This window comes from Pelodiscus sinensis, chromosome 13, assembly GCF_049634645.1.
Source record: "Pelodiscus sinensis isolate JC-2024 chromosome 13, ASM4963464v1, whole genome shotgun sequence".
Lineage (NCBI taxonomy): Eukaryota > Metazoa > Chordata > Testudines > Trionychidae > Pelodiscus > Pelodiscus sinensis.
Genome location: NC_134723.1, coordinates 9,429,797 through 9,454,360, shown reverse-complemented (window position 1 = coordinate 9,454,360; position 24,564 = coordinate 9,429,797). Strand labels below are relative to the sequence as shown.

Here is a 24,564-nt window from a genome sequence, read left to right as displayed (position 1 = left end):
AGTTGTCATGTCAAGGTGTACTCAGAGCCAGCTTACAGCGAGTGTTTGATTAGAACAAGAAACTCTTTTGTAACTGTCACACGCTATGACAACCTCTCCCTGGTTGGACAAACACTGGATTCATGTACTTTTCTTCTTCCTTGGGTCTAGGCAGGCTCCAGATACTGTCTCTGGCCTTGAGTCTCATTCTGGCCATACAGACTCCTTGATGACACCCCTTCTCTGAAGTGATACCCAACAGCTCAGGTCCCCAAAACCAGTACTGAACCCCCTTCCTGCAAGTTTCTCAACAGATTAAAAACACCCTCCCCCAAGCTCTACATTAACACACAGGGTATGTCTACACTACAGCATTAATTTGAGTTAACTTAATTCGAAATAATTAATTCAAATTAAGCTAATTTGAATGAACACATCTACACACAAAACCCATTTCAAAATAGTATTCTTGTTTACCATTAACCCATTCAGTAGCACATGCCAGTTGAAGCCAGGCACTTAGAGGCTGTGCAAAGTTAACTTCTTATACAAATATGCAGAAAGCACAGAGATTGACAGATCAAGGCAAAACCAACAAAACCTTCTCTCCCTCTGGTGTCCTCACTAATCTGAAAGCTGCCTGGGTTTTTAGCCATCTCTTTCAGGAATCGCTGGTGCTCACTCCGTGGACTTGGTCTTCTCCCCTTGATAAAGGATAATATTCCCTGACTCCTGAAGCAAATTCCCTTCAGCTTCCGTCAGTCTGACAGACTGTTCCCTCTAGCTCAGAAGTGTGCCTCTATGTTTTTAAAAGCCAACCCAACACCTGGTTTCTATTTTCTTTCTCTCTTTTTTGTAAAATCTATTTTCCACTCTCTTCAGATAAACTGGAGAAAACTGGTTTTACTTAGGTTGTAGCAATCCAGTTGTTGCAGGGCCAGGTTATTAAATCGTTGCTGGTCTTTAAAGACCAGCCCTTTTAGGGGTAGGCAACAAAATGCTATTCTGCCTCTTCTTAGCATAAAAGCATACAGCAAAAGACAGAGGACATTAACACACAAGGTATGTCTACACTACAGCATTAATTTGAGTTAACTTAATTCGAAATAATTAATTCGAATTAAGCTAATTCGAATGAACACATCTATACACAAAACCCATTTCGAAATAGTGCGTCCACACTGAGTGGACCCTGAACCGAGGTTAAGGCTGGCCTGAACCAGTGCCGGCAGGACATCAGGTTAGGAATTAGTGTGTGGGGTTGCTGCCTGAGGCTAACTGAGCACTGTTCTTAAAGGAACCCTACTCTCACCCCGGACAGACAGTTATCAGGGTTCCCCGCTTGCTTGTCTACGTCGATGAGGGACAGCAAAGCAGTCCTGTCTTGGAGTGCCCTAAGTGCCTGCACTCGGGACACCACATCACTCGGCCACATGGAGCCAGAGTTGCCCCTGGGCACGCTGGTGCGTCTTGTAGGGTCGTTGACATCAGCCCGGCTGCACTTGCTGCAGGCTGTCATCCGGGAGGTCCATCGGGGGGCTGTCAGGATCCAGGAGGCCCTGCAGGAGAGCGTCCACCCTGAGGAGCCCGAGGAGCCACCCCGGTCCTCCTCACCAGGGGCTTGTGCCCCATTCCTCCCTCATATCCTTCCACTTACCCCTCCCTAGCCCCCCTTCCTGATGTCAAATAAAAGACACGTATGTTCAAAAAGAGAAACTGGGTTTATTGAACAAAACTGAGGGGAAGGAATGAACCTTTAGGGAGTCTGGGAAAAGGAGGTGGGAGAGGGGAAAGGGAAACCTGGAAGGAGGGAGCTGGAAGGGGGAAGCAAGGGGAAGAAGGGGGAGGGGAAGCTCAGGGCCCAGGTTTGGGGGTCTTGCTGGACTAACTTGATTTTCATGCAGTCTTGCTCCTGGGTTCGCATGTGGCCTTTGGTGGCCAGGCTGGCAGCTATCCTGCCATAGACAGACACATTCCTCCATCTAGTGCAGAGATCATGGATGTTGGGGCATCCCCACCAAACCTGAATAAGGTCCATGATCTCCATGCTGGACTAGGAAGGCGCCTGCCTTATCCAGACCCTGTCAGGCTCCTGGGAGCTGGCAGACTGCTCCTGGGGAGCGGTGGAGGGCTGGCTGCCACTGGCTTGCTGGCTCATGTTTTGGGGCCACTGGGTCAGGGGCCCTGGTGGCCACTGCTGACTCTGGGCTGGCAGGCTTAGAGCTGGCACAGGCACTGTGGCTGGGGTCTACCCCTTTAATGGCTCTGGGGCTGGGGAAGAGGAGAGTAAGTTTTCCTGGTTGTGCCCAAAGTGGCCACCAGGGCTCCCTGGGAAGGCCTGGAGGCCCACTATTTCGAATTAAGTGTCTAGACAGCACTTAATTTGAAATAACTATTTTGAATTTGGCGTTACTCCTCGTAGAATGAGGTTTACCAAATTCAAATTAAGAGCTCTGCTATTGCGAATTAATTTTGAAATAGCGGCTTGTATGTATAGATGCTATTAAAGTTAATTTGAAATAATGGCTGTTATTTCATATTAACTTTGCAGTGTAGACATACCCAAAGAGAGTTCATAATATTAAACAAAATTCATAAGTTTGACATTGGGAGGATTTGCAAAGCCTGTCAATAACAATGTCACATTCACCTCTTGATAGGGTTGAAAGACACACACAATTCCATTTCACAGGACAACTAAAGATCCTAATTTTTAACAATGGAAAGAAAATGAGTTTATTCAAACAATTTCTCTGAAGGTATTGATAATATTACAAGATGGTATTGTATTAGTCATATGTGGTATTTCACAGACTTGTTTATTAGAATGAATTTTTTTTTAAGTAATGAATAATTTACCCTTGCAAGTTATGATGTTTTGGTATTGGGGAAATATTTCTGAGACGTTCACAGAAATATCAAATTATTTTGTTTAAAATATTTATTATTTTCCTCACAGAATATTATTTATTTTATGAATGGCTCATGAACAATTAACTGGGCATCTTCAGTAGCTGACGTGTTCAGCAAATGTGATGGCTTGTTTACATAGATTTACATGGTTTTCAAAACAATGCTGAGGTATTCCTTGTTTGGATGTCCTTGAATGATTTGAGCTTGGAATTCACTTTTATTTGTATTCATGCTAACAGAGCTCAGCTTTTCTCAGAGCATAACCATGAAAGGCATCACACACGATCAAAATGAAATTAATTTTCAAATTTGAATTAATATTCATGTTTTTGTTTACTATACACTCAACCCTGTTTTTCACTCATACTTCACCAAAGTATTAGACACAGAAGAGAGGTGCACTCTTAGCCTTGACTTGACTGCACAGGACATCAGAGTGAAAATAATGCATGAGAAATCACTACGTTAGGCAAAAGTGCACAGATGCTGCCTTTGCCACTTAAAATGAGGTTCAGGTTGATATGTTGCTCTTTTTTTAACCCAATTTCCGCAGCTTTAGATCAGAAGAAAAATGGATCACTTAGGAAGCCTCTGAAATGTCAGTCTGAGTCTAATAATATCCACACTGACAACTGTATGCCATTGACACATCTCACTATGCAGAGAATGAGCAGACACCTGATGTCTTTTTGAGTGTGAAGTTTGCAGAAAGTTTAGTCACCTGTTTCAGAGCTGCCTAATTATCTGACAGCTCAGTTTTAAACTTGATACCATGAATAATTAGTGTTTCTGAAGTGTGAAGATGTGTTCTCCTCTAACTTGTATTCTTTTTCGATAACCTAACTACCATATACAATTGATGCAGTGTGACATCACCCCTTTGGTTTGAAGAGCACAGCTGCTTGTGCATCCTGTAATTATTACTGCTAGGGCATGTATCTGATGCAAATACCTAGAGCCAGGCAATGCAACCTCATTGTGTATTTACACAACAGAAAATATCAAAGTGTCCTTGGAAACAAGGTTGGCATGTTTATCATTGAAATTGCTCATTGCTGTAAGTTAACTTGTATCACAGTAGCATTGAGAGCCACCGAAATACCATGTGTCAGACATGTAGTTGTGTTAATCTGTTTCAATAAAACAACCAAGACTCCTGTTGCACCTTAAAAACTAACAAATATATTGGGGGCATAAGCTTTTGTGCATCTGACAAAGTGAGCTGCAGCCTACTATACTAAGATGAGGACCTGAAATCAAACTATGTGTTATCACAGGCATTTTGCAAGGCCTAATGCCAAGGCTCAATGGTCAAGACTTTGCAAATCAAAAGCAAAGTGAAGCTGTGAGCAGAAGCAGGCTCTGCTAACAAAATCTGGCATGAACAGGATTAATGGTAGAAAACATTAACTGGTACCAGGCACTGTCTGGAAGCACTTTCCAGAGGGGTCGTAACAGAACACCTCATGAAGAAACAGCTCGGTACCAACACACTCCCCACAAATAGCAGTCGTGCTGATCCAAGTTCAGGACACGGTCTAAACTGACTGCATGATTAGATAGTGACCAAACCTCCATGAACAAGGTGATGGGTGGTGTCTAACATCGGAGGGTGGTGACCTGATATGTCACGAGTGATGTGTAACTTGTTTGTACCTACATATAAAAATATACCCTGAGAGAGCTGTCTTTGTCCAACCTAGGGGCAGTGGCAAATTCCATGCCACTGAGTCAAGTCCATTGTCATGGTCACACATTCTTAGCCTACTTGTAGACATCTGATCCAGGGAGGAAGCTATTACTGTAGTTCATTTACAATAAACCTGGCCAGGCACCTTTGATCTTTATCTGATTGTGTGATGTTTGGAGGCTCTCTTAGAATCTGCTATGTTTGCTACTTGTGCAAAGCAGGCACAACACACCAGAGGAGCACACGCAGGTAGCCAAACAGTTATCATCATTGGACACAGCAAGAGACCTGTCAGGATACCAGATCGGTGACTTCTGACAACCAGACCCATGCAAGTGTATGCCCCAATAAATATGTGAGAAATATCATGCTGACCAACTAATTTGTTATCAAAGAATTGGGTAGTTTTTTGCCAAAATGTGTCACATGTCCATAAACTCCACCAAACAAGTTTAATTTTCAGCCTATTTCAGAATGGCCTGATAAAGGTGAAGCAACCACCGCCCAGTTTGTTTCAGGAACAGACATAAGGCTAAAGTTAAAAAGTAAGAATATGAAGTAAAATGAAGCACTAGTATATCAGGTGGCTGAGACTACTATAAAATGAGGAGCATGGCAATTATTCCTTCTCAAGACCTCGTTATAGTAATGGGACTTTCTTAATCTGAAACATTGACCAGAATATTGGGTTCTAGTTGTGAATGTGAAAAGCCTTTAATAAAACTGCATAGTTAGAACTGACCCAGAATTTATTAAAATCCCTATCACAAGTAACAAATGTCCCTTGCAACAGGGTTATATCCACAGGCATTTGCTTGCTCTTGCTTCTCCTTTGTGTTGCTCTTTGGTGCTTTTCTTCTCTTTTAAAGAAATGTATTCTTAAATAATCATTGATTCTCATAGGGTGCATCTGTACAGCACAGTTATTTTGAAATAACTGATGGTATTTCAAAATAATGCAAGCATCTACACAGCAATGCCGTTATTTTGAAATAATTTCAGAATAACAGATGGCTTATTTTGAAATCTGTAAACCTCATTCCATGAGGAATAATGCTTATTCCAAAATAGCTATTTTGGAACAGCAATGTGAGTGCTCCACTGCTGCTATTTCGAAATAGATCTTCCCCAGGGCTATTCAAAGTAATTTCTCCCCAGAGCTTCCTGGGGCTTTAAACTGAGGTAGCACATCCACATTTGAGAAGCCTGCCTTGGGCTAATTTTGAGGCTTCCCTTTAGTGTAGACATGCTATTTTGAAATAAGCTTTTTCGGGAAAAAGTCCACAAGAGTTTATTTTGAAATAAGCATGCAGTATAGATGTACCCTTACAGAATAATAAATATGAAACAAGATGGGTGTGAAGGGCGATGCTAGTAATTGGAAGCCCTGTCCTAAAATGGAAATATTTAAGACAAATAAGCACTGAAATTACCAGTTGAAAGTTATCAGTTGATCTATTGGGCTAATAGCCTTATTATTGAGCCTCCTACTAAAATATCAACAATATCAATTGAAACAGAATTAATATCAAACTTACTAGCTACAACAAAATGACTGATGCAATTTGTTGAAAGAAGCAAAAGATCCTCTTAAGATTAACTCCACCTGGAAAATATTGGAGATTCAGTACGTCCCCAACTCACTCTTTCAAAAGTGTTTTGTTCCTCATAGGCACAAGACTTATGAGGAACCCTATAATAATTAAATGTGATCATAGAAAACAAATGTTGGAAGAAATTGTTTCTGGTTTCAGATTTCTTGGTGGAGGGGAAGATGGGAAGTATTACAAGAATACAATATTAAATAAAAACATATTTTCAGTGTCCTTTTACATATACATTTAAAAATTGGAGAAGTATTAGTTAAAGCTCTTTGGTTTCCATTAGGATAATTTTTCACTCAAGAAGGAACTCTGGAGTAACATACAGTATTGGAAGTGCTTCATAATGCAAAGCAGATGCCAATAAACTCTGTTGTGTTAGTCAATAGCAGCATAAACAGGCATGTAAACTGTTAGAGGAAGTTAAATGTTATCCTAGAGCAACAAAATTAACTTATGCAACTTCTTTTTCAGTTTTCACTTCAATATATAACATGCCCAATCTGTTGCCTTTGCTGAGAATAAATTACTTAAAATAGTAAACTGTTCTGAAAAAAAAATCTTTCCCTCTTTGACTCTCACAACACTTAAGCAGAGGCATGTCTTTAGCTGTGAATCTAAGTTGTAAGGAAGAAATGTAATAGAGATTTACAATTTGATTTACAATCTATTACATGAAGGAAACAATGTTAATGCAATGTTATGAACTCACACTTAAAGTCAGGAAATGGAAAAAAAAGTATTTATCATTCCCTAGAGGTGAGGTTGGCATGCTGGGCTTGTCTCTCTCGGCCTTCTGCTACAGCTGTTCTGCCAAGAACCTGGCTTCTCACTGCAGTACTATGGTGGTACTGCTGTTTTGGCTATGACATGGGGTATTTTGCCACTGCTGATTAAAATTTCCTAAGGGACACTAGGGAGTTTTTAACTCAGATAAATCCCTGTGGAATTCTATGGGACAAAGTAAAGGAACTTTAGCCCCAAAGCTTTTTACCTGCTGAATTTCGAAAGCTCGCTGCAAACAATGGAAAGTGTTAAGCAAGGATCTTTTATCATGAAAAGTGTTAGTAACTCTAAAAGTAGATTTTTGCCAACTCCCATTCTAAGGGTTTGTGAGGGGATTCAGGGCTGTGGCGTGGGATTGGGGGTATAGGAAGAGATATGCGCTCTGTCCTAAGAGTGTGGGCTCTAGGATGGGGCCAATGATGAGAAGTTTGAGGTGCAGTAAGAGGCTCTGGGCAAGGACCAAGGGATGCAGAATTCAGGAAGGGTTCAGAGCTGTGATAGGGCATAGGAATATGAGAGGGGATGTGGCATGCTAGCTATAGGAAGGAGTTTGGAATGGGATGAGGCTCTGGGCTGAGGCAGAGGGCTGGGATGTGTGGGGAGGGGCAGGGATGCTGGCTCCAGATGGCAGTCACTGTCAGCTCCTGGAAGTGGTGCCACATTCCTTGACTCCTAGGGTCACGCAACTCTCTGTGATGTGCACTGCCTCCACCCACAGGCACCAACCTCACATCGCCTACTGGCCACAGTTCCTGGCCAATAGAGAGTGGAGCTAGTGCTTGTGGTGCAGGCAGTGTGTGTAGTTCCCCTGGCCATGCTTTCACTTGGGAGCTGCAGTCACAGGTTCATGCTTCCAGGTGCCACATAGAGATAGGTAGGGAAGCTGCCTTAGCTCTGTTGTGCTGCTGACTGGACTTATAGTGGCCTGTGCTAACCAAAACCTCCAGTGTTCCATTTGAAACAGGTAATCCAGTTGTAAACCAGGCACCTGTAAGCTCTGTGTTCCTCCCTTCCACTGGCCCTAGGCCCTCCTCAAGGAGCTGACTCAATGTCCATGTGTGGGGCCCGCCTAGCCTGAGTCGCTGGCCTGATCCTTTCTCCCACGTGAGGTTGTTGTTACTGTTCCTCCCCTCCCCTGCACATTCCTATGCATCCCACTACTGATTGCACACCACTTTTCTTGCCAAAACTGTCATTTTCCAGTTTGCTCTTGACAACTGATGATCAGCTGGCAAAAGCAAACAAGACAGTGGCCCAGTTTTTCCAAAACAGTTGGAAAGGCATAGACAGGGCTTAAAATATGAACTGTCCTGGCCAAAGTAGAACATATGGTCACTGTAAGCATGCTTAACAGCTGTTTTATTTTCAGTTGTTTATAACTTTTTGTTTCTCTTTCAGCAAGCAAATGTGCTATAGCTCAGTGTAGATCACCTCCACATCAATTGTCAAACTTCATCCAGTTTTTCTATAGCCTTGTAAAAACAGTTTGGTTAGATTTTTCTTTTCTCTACATGGTTTGTGAGGGGGGTTCAGGGCTGGGATATAGGGCTAAAATGAGAGATACAGTATGTGCCCTGGGCTGGGGGTGTGGGCACTAGGGTTGGACCAATGATGAGAGGCTGGTAGTACAGTCAGAGGCTCTGAGCTGGGGCCAAGAGATGCAGAGTGCAGGAGGGGTTCTGAGCTGGGATAGGGTGTAGGAATGTGGAAGAGGATGTGGCATGCCAGGTGTCAGTGGGAGTTTGGTGTGGGAGGAAGCTCCGGGCTGAGTCAGGAGGTTGGGGTGTCTCTTCCCCTACTTTTCTTTAATGCAAAAGCAGCTGAAGGAAGGAGTTGCTCAAACTAGAGAAATGGTCTGATATAAACAGGGTGAAGTTGAATAAGGACAAATGTGAAGTGCTCCACATAGGAAGGAACAATCCGTTTCTCACATGCAGAATGGGAAGTGATTGACTAGCAAGGAGTACTTTGGAAAGGGATTTAGGGGTCAGCGAGTACGTCTAGACTACCGAGCTTTTCTGGGATACCAGAGATATCCCAGAAAAACTCTGCCAAGTCCAAGAAATGTGTCAATTTTTCTGAAAAACTGTTGGAAAAGCAGGTGCATTTTGTCAGCATCCCTGTAAACCTTGTTTCATGAAGAAGAGATGTTCTGAAAGAGGGTTTTTTTCTGACATTTAGCCCCATGTAGACAGGCCAAATGTTGGAAAAACCTCTTTTGGAAGAAAAGTGGGAAAAGATACGCAAATTGTACTTCGCAATTTGTGTATATTTTTCTCACTTTTCTTAGTAGTGTAGACATAGCCACAGTGGATGACAAGTTAAACATGAGTCAGCAGCATGACTGTTGCAAAAAAAAGCAAACATGATTCTGGGATGCATTAACAGGAGTGTTGTAAGCAAGAAACAAGAAGTCATTCTTCTGCTCTACTCTAAGCTGATTAGCCCTCAGTTGGAGTATTGGGTCCAGTTCCAGGCATCACATTTCAAGAGAGATGTGGAGAAATTGGGGAAGGTCCAGAGAAGAGGAACAAAAATTATGACTTATGAGGGAAGACTGAAAGAATTGGGCTTGTTTAGTTTGGAAAGGAGAAGACTGAGAGGGGACATGATAGTACTTTTCAATTATCTAAAAGGGTATTATAAGAAGGAGGGAGAAAAATTGTTCTCCCTGGCCTCTGAGGATAGGACAAGAAGCAATGGGCTTCAATTGCAGCAAGGGAGGTTTAGGGTAGACGTTGGGAAAAACTTCCTAATTGTCAGGGTGGTTAAACACTGGATTGCCTAGGGAGGTTGCCTAGGGAGGTGGAATCTCTATCACTGGAGATATTTAAGAGCAGATTAGACAGACACCTGTCAGATATGATCTCAATGGTGCTGATCCCACTGTGAGGGCAGGGGACTAAACTCAATGGGTATGTCTACACTACAGCGCTAATTCAAACTAACTTAGTTTGAATTAATTAATTCGAACTAAGCTAATTCGAACTAATGCATCCAGATTAAAAAACAAGTTCGAATTAGCGTTTTGCTAATTCGAACTAGCATGTCCACATTAAGTGGACCCTGAACCGGGGTTAAAGATGGCTGGAAGCAGTGCCAGCAGGGCATCAGATGAGGACTTAGACCGTGGAGCTGCTGCCTCAGGCTAGCCAAGGGCTGTGCTTAAAGGGACCCGACCCCCACCCTGGACAGACAGTTCTCAGGGGTGCCCCGCTTGCAAAACAGTCCTGGCTTGGAGTGCCCTGAGTGCCCACACTGGGCACATCACAGCACTCGGCCATCAATCCGGCTGCACTTGCCACAGGCTGCCATCTGAGGAGAGAGGGCAATTGGGGGGCTGCAGGAGAGCTTCCACCCCCAGAAGCCCGCAGAGCTAGCCCAGTCCTCCCCATCGGGGGCTCGTACCCCATTCCTCCCTCACCTCCTTCCACTTACCCTTCCCTAGCCCCCCTTCCTGATGTACAAAATAAAGAAAATGTGTGGTCAAAAATAGAATCTGTCTTTATTAAACAAAACTGGGGGAGACTGGGAAAAGGAGGTGGGAGAGGGGAAGAGAGGGAGGGTGGTAGAGGGGAGGGCAACTAAAATGATCAGAGGTTTGGAAGAGGTCCCATATGAAGAGAGGCTAAAGAGACTGGGACTTTTCAGTTTAGAAAAGAGGAGACTGAGGGGGGATAGGATAGAGGTCTATAAAAGCATGAGTGGGGTGGAGAGGGTGCATCAAGAAAAGTTCTTCATTAGTTCCCATAATAGAAGGACTAGAGGACACCAAAGGAAAGAAATGGGTAGCAGGCTTCAAACTAGTAACAGAAAGTTGTTCTTCACAAAGCAAAGAGTCAATCTGTGGAACTCCTTGCTGCAGGAGGCTGTGAAGGCTAGAACTAGAACAGAGTTTAAAAAGAAGTGAGATAAAGTGATAGAGGTTGGGTCCATGGAGTGGTATTAGCCAGGGGGTAGGGGTGGTGTCCCTGCCCAAAGTTTGTGGAAGGCTGGAGAGGGATGGCATGAGACAAATGGCTTGGTCATTGTCTTCGGTCCATCCCCTCCAGGGTCCCTAGGGTTGGCCGCTGTAGGCAGACAGGCTACTGGGCTAGATGGACCTTTGGTCTGACCCAGTACGGCCATTGTAAGCTCAGGGTCGGGGGTCTCAGTGGACCACCTTGATTTTCATGTACACCTGCTCCTGGGTGGCCAGGCTGGCAGCTCTCCTGCCCTAGACAGCCACTTTCCTGTGCCTAGTGCGGAGGTCCTGGACAAGGTCCACGATGTCCGCACTAGACCAGGTGGGTGCCCGCCTCTTGCGGTCCCGGGCAAGCTCCCGGGAGCCGCCAGCCTGGTCCTGGGAAGAGGGGGAGGGCCGGGGGGCATCAGGTGGCTGGCTCAAGCCATGCCAGGTGCAGGGTCTGCTAGCTGGGTGCTGGCAGGCTTGCACCTGGCCCGGCCATCGTAGCCAGCCCATGCCCCTTTAAGGGGTCCGGGGCCGGGAGGGGGGCAGACGAGTTTCCCTGGTGTTGGCCAGAGTGGTCACCAGGGAAAGCTGGGGAGGGCTAGCCTTCCACTAGTTCAAATTAAGGGGCTACACACCTCTTAATTCGAACTAGTAAGTTCAAACTAGGCTTAGTCCTTGTACAATGAGGTTTACCTAGTTCGAACTAAGCGCTCCACTAGTTCGAATTAAGTTCGAACTAGCAGAGCGCTAGTGTAGCTCCTATCAAAGTTAATTCGAACTAACGTCTGTTAGTTCGAATTAACTTTGTAGTGTAGACATACCCAATGACCTCTCAAGCTCCCTTCCAGTTCTAATGTTCTATGATTCTATATTCCACCAATTCGAGGAGCATGCCTCTAAAATCCTACCCGTGTTGAGAGAACATTAACCACTTTGAACATTGTCTAAAAGGTTGAATGTTTCATAAAGTTACGTTGTGAATACAGGGATTAATAATGGCAACTGGTTTGCAACCTTAGCTATTGCAAGTGGTGGCTGATACCCGCTGGAATAATTAGTAACAAGATCCTGTAATCCACCTGTAATCCATCTGGTGAAGGTGTGCAGAAGAAACTGAAAGCAAACAATCAACGTGAATTGTCTAGCCATGGGGGAAAATGGCCACATTTTATGTCTGATGCTTAGAAACACTTTGCTGCTGAAATATGTTCTTTAGAATTTGTAAGTAAAACCGTCCTCGTAGGTGGATGTCAGCTCATGCTGAGATAAGAGATTGTGGATGGTATTGGGTCTCTTGTTCCCCTGCTGAATAGAGTCTGGTGTATCCCAACAGGAATGTGCTCTTTGTTGTAGGATTTTGAGAAAATGCTTCATTGTAAATATTCATTTCACCTTCAAAATCTTCATCAGATGTGGCATCACTACAGTAGGGGTAGCATTTGACATACAACTGAGGTGAAACAGCATTTAACAGTCAACCAAAAGGTTGTAGTTGATTTTCTTTCTCAAAAATTATCTCTTTTGCCTTTTAACTCTACAACCACTTTTGAAAAGATCTTCTATTCCCTGCCCCCCAATAAATTATTAGTCATGCTCATCCTACTGTACTGATGGACAAGAAGTGTAGTTTTAAGTATGTCCGATGGGTCAGGACTTCTGTACCAGATTTTTCATCCTAAAATGAATTCAGACCTAAGATATGAGTAATAGGGAGACCATAAAAATTGTTTTATTATTTTTAAAATTTTGATTAAGAATGAATGGGGATGCTTCCATTGTAATTAGGAAAGATGAAGCCATCTTAATGAAATATTAACCAACCCATACTCAAGCAAGACACATTCATTTACGGGGTTGAAAAAGTTTGTCTGTCTTCCCCAAAAATTGCCATTGTCATGCCCCTCAATCCTGGCTTGGATTGAAAGCAGAAATAGTGTGGATGAGACTGTTCTCATGACACATATGTTCAAAGTAGAAACAGGAAGCATCAGAAATGTTTTATTTCCTAGAGTCTCAGGAGATCCAGGCACTGTAAATATCAGAAATCCAACTGTTAGTGAATTGACCACCTGTCTGAAGGTCTCTGGTGGATAGATTTCTGTTGGTGCTTGTGAGCCATGGAACATTTGATAGCACTGAAGACAGTCAACATTGTGAAGTCTCCTAGAATCCCTAGCATATTAGAAGCTCTATACCACCCATCATGCAGTGTGTCTCTTTCCTTTGGGTCCCACAGTTGTGGAACTTTTGCTTGATCATAGTTCATTCTTTTCGCAGCTGTATTTAGTTGTTAGGGTTATATTTTCCCCCTGTAGTTAATGTTTTCTGATTTTAAGATATTGTTAAGCCAAGCAATTGGTCTCAGGTGGATTTTCTTGTTTGGTGTATATTTTCTAGAGACACCTGGTCTTTTAGGGCATGTCTACACTACAGGGTTATTTTGAAATAGTTGATTCAAAATAAGATATTTTGAAATAACGCGTCTACACACAAAATGCAGTTCAAAATAGTGTTCTGCTATTTCAAAATAGCACGTCCACACTGATTGGATGCTGAATCGCATTTAAGGGCAGCTGAAACCACTTCCGGTAGGGCATCAGGTCAGGAGTTCCTTTGTGTGGCTGCTGCCTGAGGCTATCTGAGGCTTGTGCTTAAAGGGACCCCCCTGGACAGCCAGTTCTCAGCTTTCCCTGCTTGCATGCCTACCTCGCTGAGGGACAGCAAAGCATTTTTGTCTCTGCCTGCTTTGGTTGCCCTGACTCGGGACACCACAGAACTCAGCACCATGGACCTGGATCTGCCCTGGGCACTCTCATGCTTCTTTTGGACGTGTTGCTGCAAGCCTGGCTGCGCTTTCTGCACATCGTCCTAGAGCACTGGGGAGACCAACAATGGACCCAGAACATCAGGATGAAGAAGGACACCTTCCTCGAGCTCTGTGAGTGGCTCGCCCCTGCTCTGCGGCAACGGGACACACACATGAGGCCCGCCATTCCCCTCCACATGCTTGTGGCCATCGCCCTCTGGAAGCTCTCCACGCCAGCTAGCTACCGATCCATGGGGAACCAGTTTGGCATGGGGAGATCCACTGTTGGAGCAGTGCTCATGCAGATATGGCAATCTTCAGCCACTGTGCCAGGAGCGAGGGTGTAAGGAAGGGTTGTGGGGCCTTAGGGAAAAGGAGGGAGGTGGTGCAAGTCCCCTCCACGGGAGGGTTTGGTATGTCCCACCCACACTATGGACTGCTCACGGTGACCAGGATTACAGGGGGGGGGTTGCTTCTGGGAGTGGGGGCATGGAGCAGTGGTGGGGAAGGAACATTCTCAGCCACCCTGGTACCCCAGTGACTCTCGGATTTGTGTGTCCCTCTGCGGGTGGTCAAGGCCATCAACAGAGTGGTGCTCCACAGAGTCATCCACCTCACTGATGTGGACGTGCTGATCGAGGCGTTTGGCACCCTGAGCTTCCCCAACTGTGTGGGGGAGGGCAATCGACAGGATGCACATCACCATCCGTGCCCCGGACCACCAGGACTCCCTGTACATCAACAGGAAGGGACACTTCTTGGTCATCCTGCAGGCTGTGTCTGACCACCGGGCCAGTTCGTGGACATTAACGTGGGCTGGTCCAGCAAAGCACATGACACCCAGGTTTACCGCAACTCCTCTATGTGCCAAAGGCTGCACGCTGGGACTTTCTTCCCCAACCGCCACATCATGGTTGGGAACATGGACGTGTGCCTGGGTGGGGGATGTGGCCTATCCCCTACAACCCTGGCTGATGAAACCCTATACGGGACACCTCAACCTCTCCCGACAGACCTTTAATGCCAAGCTCGGCAGGGCCCGCATCATGGTGGAGGGGGTGTTCGGCCGGTTGAAGGCCCGTTTTAGATGCCTCCTCACCCGCCTGGACCTATCTGAGCAGAATATTCCGCATGCGGTGGCAGCGTGTTGTGTTCTGCATAATTTCTGCTAAAGGAAGGGGGAGTCTTTCCTGTCAACCTGCCAACCTCTATGTGCAGCCCTGCATGGTTGCCAGCCGGGAGGCCCATTGAGGAGCTATCCGTATCCGGGAGGCCCTGCAGGAGAGCTTCCACCTGGAGGAGGAGTGAAGTCTCCCTGGGGTTCCCCACTGGGGCCTTGTGCCTTATTCTACCCTCATGTCCTTCTACTTTCCCCTCCCTAACCCCCCTTCCTGATGTCAAATAAAAACACGTGTTTCCAAAAACAAACTCTCTTTATTGACCATAACTGGGGTAAGAGGGGAATTAGGGTGGGAGAGGGGAGGGGGGAGCTGGAAAGGGAAGGCAAGGGGAGGAAGTGGGAGGAGAAGCTCAGGGTTGGGGGTCTTGCAGGCCCACCTGTCTCCCAGGAAGGCGCCCTCCTTTTGCAGCCCCTGGCAGGCTCCTGGGAGCTGCCAGAGTGCTCTTGGGGAGCAGTGGAGGGCTGGCTGGCACTGGCTGGCTGGCTCACGCTGGCACTTGGGTCAAGGGAAGCGCCTGTGGGCTCTGGGCTGGCAGGCCTGGAGCTGGCACAGGGCCTGTGGCCAAACAGACTCTACCCCTTTAAGGGCTGTGGGGCTGGGAGGGAGGAGAGGAGTTTTCCTGGTCTGGCCCAGAGTGGCTATCAGGGCACTCTGGAAAGGGCTGGAGACCCCCTATTTCAAAATAAGCATCTACACAGCACTTATTTCGATTTAGCTATTTCAAATTTGGTGTTATTCCTTGTGGAATGAGGTTTACCAAATTCAAAATAAGCGCTCCACTATTTCGAATTAATTTCTAGGAAATGTTATTTCATTCATTTTGAAATAACTTTGCTGTGTGGACATACCCTTAGTCTGCATCTAGACTGGCAAGATTTTGTGCAAAAGCAATCGCTTTTGCACAAAAACTTGCCGCCTGCCTACACTGCACATGTATTTTGTGCAAATGCATCCATGCCAGTCTAGGTGCTCTTTTGCGCAAATACTTTTAACAGAAAAACTTTTCCGTTAAAAGTATTTGCGCTAAATCATGCCAGTCTAGACGCAGCCTTAGTATTTTTTTTTTTGGCCAGTTTGAAGTAATTAGCCTGTTTTGTTCTCCACTACTGTTATTTTGGATAAGGGATCCACTTCCAAATAATGTAAAGTCTTGTAGAGCAAAGTGTGCACAGATCTTTGGGTGGGCTCTGTGTGAGGGGCTCGCTCACTTGAGAAGCGTGTTTGCTATGAGGATTGTTCTAATCATGCATCAAAATGAAGAGGCCTCAAAAACTGAAATTCACCTGAAAACCTTTCTCAGCTGCTAGATATGAGCTTACTGAGTAGGCTTTTGAGATTTGCCCACCACGGGTATGTCTAGACTGCATCCCTCTGTCGGTAGAGGGATGCAGATTAGGCAGGGTCAACATTGCAAATGAAGCAGGGATTTAAATATCCTGTGCCTAATTTACATTAAAATGGCCACTGCATTTTGCCGATTTAGCACTTTTTTGGCAAAAAGCAGCAGTCTAGAGGAGGATCTGTTGAGAAAGAAAGCCTTTTTTGACAGATTCTGTAAACCTCCTTGCAGGAGGCATAAGGGATATTTAAATCCCTGACTCATTGGCAATGTCGACCTGCCTAATCTGCATCCCTCTACCGACAGAGGGATGCAGTCTAGACATACCCCAGAATACCGTAATTCTTGTTTTGCCATTGAGTACCGCTTTGCTACTTGTATGAGGGTAGTGAACACTGGCCACCATCACACTGTCATAGATTTACAGTGAGCCCAACTTCGGCCACGGTGGTAATTATGTCTAGATTTCAGTGAAAGCTGGTGTACCAGCTTATCAGTTATATTCATGTGTGACAAACCACAGGAAGAGAGCAAATGAAAATTGGAGTACTTAGATGATGGGTATGCAAATAATTCCCCAGATCAATGGAGTGGGTATCTTTTCAAGAAGGAATAAATATGAGCTAGATCTGAGGAGACATCAGATAGGTAGAATAGATTAGATTCAGGGTATGTCTACACTGCAGAGTTTTTCTGGAAAAATGTCCATTTTGCCGGAAAAGCTACACTTATGCTCACACTGCTATTGCGTTCTTTTGACAGAGAGTTGAAAGAATGGAGGGGTTTTTCTGGCAGCAATAAGCCTTTCTACGAGGTTTGTGTGTGGATGCTGAAGAGAGTGTTTTTCCAAAACAACAGGCCTCCAGGAAAAAGCACAGGTGCTCTGGTGGCCACTCTGTCCACAGTAATCACAATTAAATTGAAAGATAGCGTCCAATCAATGTATACACTATCTTTCAAAAAAGCAGATAGCTTTTTCGTTGCACTTTTGCTGTGTAGACACTCGCTTTCTCAAAAAAGTTTTTCCAGAAGATCTCTTCCGGAAAAGCTTCTTTTGAAAGAAGCTTTCAGTTTAGACGTAGCTGGAGAGAGGGAAAATATCCTCAATATAATGACATCTCTAATTCACACTATTTTTTAAAACCCAGACAGGTTTGGATTTTGAGGAAATGCTTCACTGTAAATATTCATTTCACATTCAGAATCATCACAAGTGACATCATTGTAGTTGGGGTAGCATTTGGCATGCGGTGTCAGGATAATGAAGAACCAAGGTGAAAGAGCATTTAACAACTGACCAAAAGGTCGTAGTTTTATTTTTTTTAAATCATCTCCGCTCCATCTTTTAATTCTACAACCATTTTGAAATGCAACATTGACATTTGTCATTGTCTTTGGGAATATATCAAGTTGCCATAGCATTTAGGTCTAATAAAGCACTGTATTTGAGACAAAGGGGGAAATGCTGTCATTTGTAATTTAAAGATAATAAATCTCAGTGCTGTCCCAGCCTGCCACATGTGTTTGTCTGAGTCCCTCTCCTTTTGTTATATTGGGTTTGCCTATCCTATGGCTGTACACTAATAATTAATTCACAGAGGGCTGAAGTTATTAATCTTTCTGAGCTAGTAGAGTTTGACTGATCTTCTACCTTTAATCTAATTAGCCTGTATGTAGGTGGGAGAATGTAATGGCTGACTACTATACTGTACTACTTTGGGAAATGCCAACCTTTTTGATGACCTGCTGAGACTGCTGCCATGAATCATATATATATGAAACACTAAGGATAATCAGTAGTTGGATATTTGATTTAAAAGGTGGGAAATTGGCAAAGATCAAAATCAAGGTAGGTGGAATATTCTCATTTAAATGCATATATCTCTTTGTATTCGCTTAATAATATAACTTTAAATCTTGATGGCATACATTTAAGGGCATTAGGGGTTATACAGCTGAAAGCTAAATAGGATTTGCAAAATATTTTAGCTGTGCCTTTCTAAATTGCAAACTGTAGTCATAGATCTTGCTGGGCATGAGTAAACGTGCATATGGCTTGATTTGAATGCAAGGTTAAACTGTAAAAAAGGGTGTGAGGCTACGTGCTAAAAATGATGTTTCCAGGCTTTTTGAGATGTATGTGAACACCCTGAACTGATGAGGCTGAAATATAGGTAAGGTGAGGGCTTAAGTAATTGGTCGTTACATTATCTGCAAAGCAACTGATCCTTACATGAGCAGTATGATGTCCAAACCAACTACATTCAAGAAATATAGAGGTTAATAGCTAGGAGAAATGTGTATAAACTGTGCAGTGTGTGACATAATTTGGAATAATGTATCTAAACTCCCTTTGTCCTGGCCAGCTTGAGTGTAAAACTGTTACCTGACTAATAAAGTAACCTGAGCAAGGAAATGCAATCAAACAGAATTTGCTGGATCTCAGAGATCTCTATGAAGTGTTCTCCCAGAACTCTGGATAAGATGTGTTCTGCCTAAGAGGAAAAGGTCTCTTAGGGACTCAAATCACAGGAGAAAATTACTGCATATGAATAGCATATATGTTCAGTAAAAACTATAGTGTATTACAAGAAGTCAGTTATGAAATATTTTGTGAACAAAGGATATTTCATCATGTGCAGTGCCTCAACCACCTCCTCTATTTTTGTTGGTGTGACTGGTATAACTGATTGATCAGAAATGCCCTACAGGTATCCTGAAAATAAAGCAGCTTGATTTAGGATGATTTCCAAAAGGAATGCTAGGGAAAAATTCTTATTATAATAAGAGGTAGGCAGGGACTTGGAATGTTTAAAATTGTTGGAAGGTTTTAGCTAGAATTCTGAAATTTTCCCAAGAAAACTTCTACGAACATAAGAATCCTTTACCTTCAGTTTTTGTTACAATTGAAAATTAAAGCTATTTTTAAAAGATTTGCAAAATTTGAGAAAACCAGGGCTAGTACTGGACCAGCATACAGTTTGGAATTGAAATCACATACATTTGTGTGCACGTGACTTGAATGAGAAACCAGGAGGAACTCGACAGTTCTGAGCTTTGTTTTGAGATTTTAAATTACATGTGGGGTGGAGAGTGTCCAAAACAGTGATAAAGAATACCAGATAAATCCTTGTGAAGTGAAACCTCTGAGTTTTGGATTTTTATTAGAGTTGGGTCAAGATGGAGAGATGAACTTCAAAGATTGTGGAAAAGAATTAGCAGTTGGTGACGTTGGGAATTCTATCATGTACATTAGAATGGCAAATTTTTGACACTCCCCCTCACCTTTTCTTCAACCATATGTTGTGGTTTCTAAGCATAGCCAGCAGCATGTAATTTTTGAGTCACATGTCCCCTTTAAAATACCTTTCCTATTGGTGTGACCTAAGAAATAGGTTATATCCTGCATGGAGGTATAGCCTGGAAGGTTTGCAGACCCATGGCAGGTTACCAGCATCTCGTGATATTTGAGAATGAATAGAGCACTAACTTTTTAAAATGGTGAAAAGTGAAAACATTAATCATCATTTCTCACATGTTTGGATAAGCAGGGCTTGGATTCAATGCACCCATAGTTTTAGCTTTAAATATTGAAATCGGGTCTGACCCTTTGTTTTCCAAACCAAATCCATCTCTGTGCATTGTGGGTAAGGTGGGTTTTTTTTAACTTTAATTAGCATGTAATGCTATTCATGTGTTTGAGGTATGGATCCCTTCTTAGGCAAGAGACAAGCTTTTGGGAGTTAACTGTATAATTTTGGGTCCATGATTTTTGAGTTCCCATGCTGAGCCTCATTAAAGGGATTTGGTTTTGCAACAATGCTGACACTTTCACTCTAGAAAATCAAGCCAAGGTGACACTTGGTACCCTGAAATGGAGACTCTCAAAATCACTAGTCATTTTGAAAATTCTGGACTTACAAGAACAGAAGATGTGTGTGCAAGCAGCATTCAGAATCAGAGTTGCTTTTTAAAAAAGAAATTTAAAATACTGAATTGTTGACATTATAGTTTAATAATGCCTCAATATGCTGTATGCATTTTCCATTATTCTAGAAAAAAAAGCGTACACGGACACACACACACACACACACACACACACACACACACACACACACGCACTCCGTCAATTGTATAATTTTATCCACATTGTATTGCTCTTCTAAAGTATGCCTATACATTTTCTTGCGTATCCAGGACTGCATACTGGGATAAGACAGATCATTTCAGGCATCATCATTGTATTTCTGAATATCTGCCCACTTTATTCCCTAATGTGAAATGTAAATAATAGAAATAGCACGTGTATAAATAGATAGAAAGAATGGATTCACCCTAGAATTCAGAAATCTGCCATTACCTGAGTGAAAAGACTGCACACTTGATAGTAGTTTGTATAATAAATGAGCCTTGGCAGCTATAAACAGTGATTTAGTAGCAGATGCACTGTGATGTGCATTCATGTTATCACTTAAACTGACATGGTTTGGGAAAATCCTATTTTTTCAGTTTGAGGTTTATGAAAGTTTTAAAATACGCCACTCTAGCAAGCAGTTTGGGGAGGAGGTGGGGAGAGAACATGTTTCTTCCCTCTGTATTTTCAAGTCCTTTTCAGTGACTAGCTGTCATATATACAGTGAATAAAGGCATTGGAGTTTGGTTGGGTAAATGGAATGTAATTCAGGGCAGCCCGTGTTTGAGAGGGCATCAAGGGCTGGATGGTAGCGATAACCTGAAAAGTCACAAAGGGCATAGATCAAAATGGAAAGTGAATCTGTAATATATGAAAGTTGAAGTCGCTGATAGAGTTCCATTCTGGTGACAGCCTTGAAGATGAGTGTATCTTAGGTATCTTAAATCTAGTATGGATTAGACAGAGGTTTATCACTGAGAAACAGGCCACTCAGAGTAAAGCAATCCCTTATCTTGTCCATTCTGTTTGAAAATGACAAGAGCTGAGAACCTGGCACCCGCAACCAATTGAAAGCTGGTGTCACAAGGTCTGGAATGTCACTGAGCTTGAATAACTGCCTTCAGTAACAGAGAATAGGTGGCCTTCTCTTCACAATAAGCCTTTCTTTGCTTCTAATTTTTTATTAAGCCACCTACACCATAAAATAAAGTTCATATGACATTTATGTTTCTATTATTTATGAGCCACGAGGCAATTCATTTTATGACCTTCTTCTGTCTATCTGCTACCTATTTTATCTTAAACTCTCACTTCTCAGTTATCTTTGAGCATACCACTGTCTTTGCCACTTGTTTCTTTTATATTCTTTCACAAGTCAAGGTAATCAGCAGTACTAAGGCTAACTTCTGTCCAAGTGACATATTAGAGTCATTGGTTGCTGTTCTGTTCCTTTATTTCCTTTAAAAAAGAAAAGAAAGAAGTCAAGCCTGAAATTATTCTGAATTTGGAAGAATTTCCTCACTGTGCCAAAATTCTGGTGATGCCTTTTGATCTTTTAGATTAGTTGGAAGCCTCATAATTGCTTGCATCTACTGAATATACTGTAACTAGTAAACATATCAAGAAATGCATTTAATAATGAATAACTATAGACAATCTGTCTTAACAAGAATTCTGCAGTTTGTTAATTTACATCTTTATTGAATGCTAAAAGTTCCCAATAGACAATGGCTTGGAAGTGGCAGGGTTTTGCTGAGTAAAAGTGCTTTTAATCAATAATGCTAGTGATTTTAGTCCTGGTATATGTATGCAATGCTAGCTGAATATTTTCATTTCCCAATTTCTCTAAGGTTATGTCTACATAACAGTGTTAGTTCGGAATAATGGATGTTATTCCAAAATAACATAGTCCGCATCTACACATCGCATCAAGCAGTTATTTTGATATGTCAAAATAATGTTGAGTGGGACGACTTCTTACTCCAACTCCTATAACCCTCATTTTACAAGGAGTAAGGGAAGTCGGAGGGACAGTGGTCTAATTCAGACTTCCTGTTGTATAGACAGTGCCAAAAGCCAAAATAAGCTATTTCAATTTAACCTATGTAATTTAGCCCTGCTCTGCAATGTGCCCTTACAGGCTTCCCTCCCAATGACTTTAAGTGAAGTAGGGAAATAGTATGTGATTAAAGATATAGATGAAGCAAACCAAGCAAAACAATTATGTGTTTTGCCTCAAAAGCCATTTTTACAAGCTTCCTCTCTATATTGCTAGGTAAATGAGATATCTTTGTATTCCTCTTCACTCTTGAAATAACTCAGTTACTTTAATCTACTTCTCTTTACTTTGAAAAACAAATTGTACTGGAGAAATTGCTATTCTAATCTGAATTTTGAGCCAGTTAAATTGACTTCAAAAGGCATTAAGTCAAGTCCCGTATCAAAAAAGCCATTGGGTTCATCTTATCAGGTCAGATTATTGATTTGACTAATGCAGTGCCCTGATTTTCAAATTTTATCTCCAGATTCAATAGGATTTTTAGTAGGGGAAATTCTATTGTGTGAATTAATCTTGGCAGAGCTGTGCAAAATATTCACAAAGAAACATTCTTAGATTTGTGTTGCATAAAAATCTTGGTACACAGACTTTGGTACTAACCTCTTGGGAGAGTCAATGACCTTTTTGAGGTAATGAAGAGAAGAACCAGTGCTTATTTATTATTTGCATTGCAATGGGTATAATTCAATTATTTTGATGTAACATCACGTTCCAATTAGAATTAGTGAAATTCTAATTGTGTGCTAGGTCTAACCTGATATGTAGCTAATTCCAGTTGTGCATGTTCTAGTGCTCTTTTCATTGCTGTCCTGTGGGGTGGGAAAGTAAGGCCCTTGGATGGATCTGGGTGATCAAACTGCTGGATCTGGCCCGCCACTGGACTGCAGCCCAGCAGGAGCCTCAGGCAGGCCTCCTGTCTGCTGTGTCGCATCAAGGGGTGGGCAGGCAAGAGCCGATCAGTGCCTATGGGGAGCTGGCTCAACCTTGCATATGCTGGCTCCCACGGAGCTGCCTGCCCCTTGTAAAAGCTGGCTCCACCATACCTCGTCCCCACTGCCTCTGATAGAGAGGTAGCAGGGTACAGAGTGGGGGGAGGGAGCAGGTGGGAGCTGGTAAATGCAAAAAGCCAGCTTTAAAGCCAGCTCCCCATGTAGATCAGGTTCTGCCCAGCTGCCTGCTCCCACCCCACCCCACCCCACCTCTCTAACACAGGCTTTGGGATGGGGGAGCAGGTGGAAGCTGGTTCCTGCCTCCCCCCCACCCCCCGTGTAATTGTGTAACTGCTAAAAAATCCAGTGGTTACATATTTACACAAATGTTTGTTTGTTAACATCCCTATGGCCAGCTCACTGGGGAACAGTCTCAAGGGGTCCTCTGTGATCCAATTTATCTCATTCTCACTCCCACACTAATATGTTTAGTGTGCACTCATTTGTTGTGTCTTGCTTCAGATTTTAGGTGCAGGAACTGTCTTAGTACAGCTCCAAACACTGTATGGCTCTGATCCTGAGTGAAGCCCTGTATTTTGCTGCACAAGAAATCAGTCATAATTTTCTACGGCGTCTGACATGGATTTGCAGTAACAGCAGATGCTGTATTAATCAACAAGATTTCGGGCTTTACTTCATGTGCCTTTGCTTTCGTTTCATGTAGCAATCATAGCTAATCTTCTATGCTTGGATCGTCCTGGATGCCACAATTTATACTCTGCAGTAGATGACATCTACTGAAGAATAGTAGATCAATCACACTGTCAGCAATCCATATATATGCTGCAGGGTAGTTCAACACATCATAAAATCAAAACAGAATTGCAAGACTAGATGGGACCTCAAGAGGTCATCTAATCCAATCCCTTGCAATTACCATTCCCAGCAGATCACCATTCCCAGCCAATGAAAGCAGCAGGAAGCGGTGTCCTAGTCAGTGTCACTTCCCGCAGCTCCCATTGGCTGGGGACAGCGATATGGGGCCAACAGGAGCTGCAATCGCCTATACCTGTGGAGACAAGGTAAAGATAGCAGTGGCAGCCTTCCTGGGGCTATTCTTGATACACCACCACTGCTTTATTGCCAATCCCTGATCTACATAATTTCTGACAGGTGCTTGTCTAATCAGCACTTTAAAACTTCCAGTGATGCAGATTTCACAACCTCCCAAGGCAATACATTCCAGTAATTAACACCCTGACAGTTAGAGTCTTTTTTCCTAATGTCCAACCTGATCTCCCTTGCTGCTATTTAAACCCATTGCTTCTTGTCCTATTCTCAGATGTTAAGGAGAACAATTCCCCCTGCTAGCAATCTGTTTTGTATGTGAAAACTGCCCCATCCTCCTCATCTTCC

At 43.2% G+C, this 24,564-nt stretch overlaps 1 protein-coding gene across 9 annotated transcripts in view; it reads left to right on the top strand.

Moving 5' to 3' along the window:
- The window catches only part of PCDH11X (protocadherin 11 X-linked), a 1,146,051-nt gene that overhangs the window by 828,787 nt on the left and 292,700 nt on the right, over nt 1–24,564 (top strand). The window lies entirely within an intron of this gene.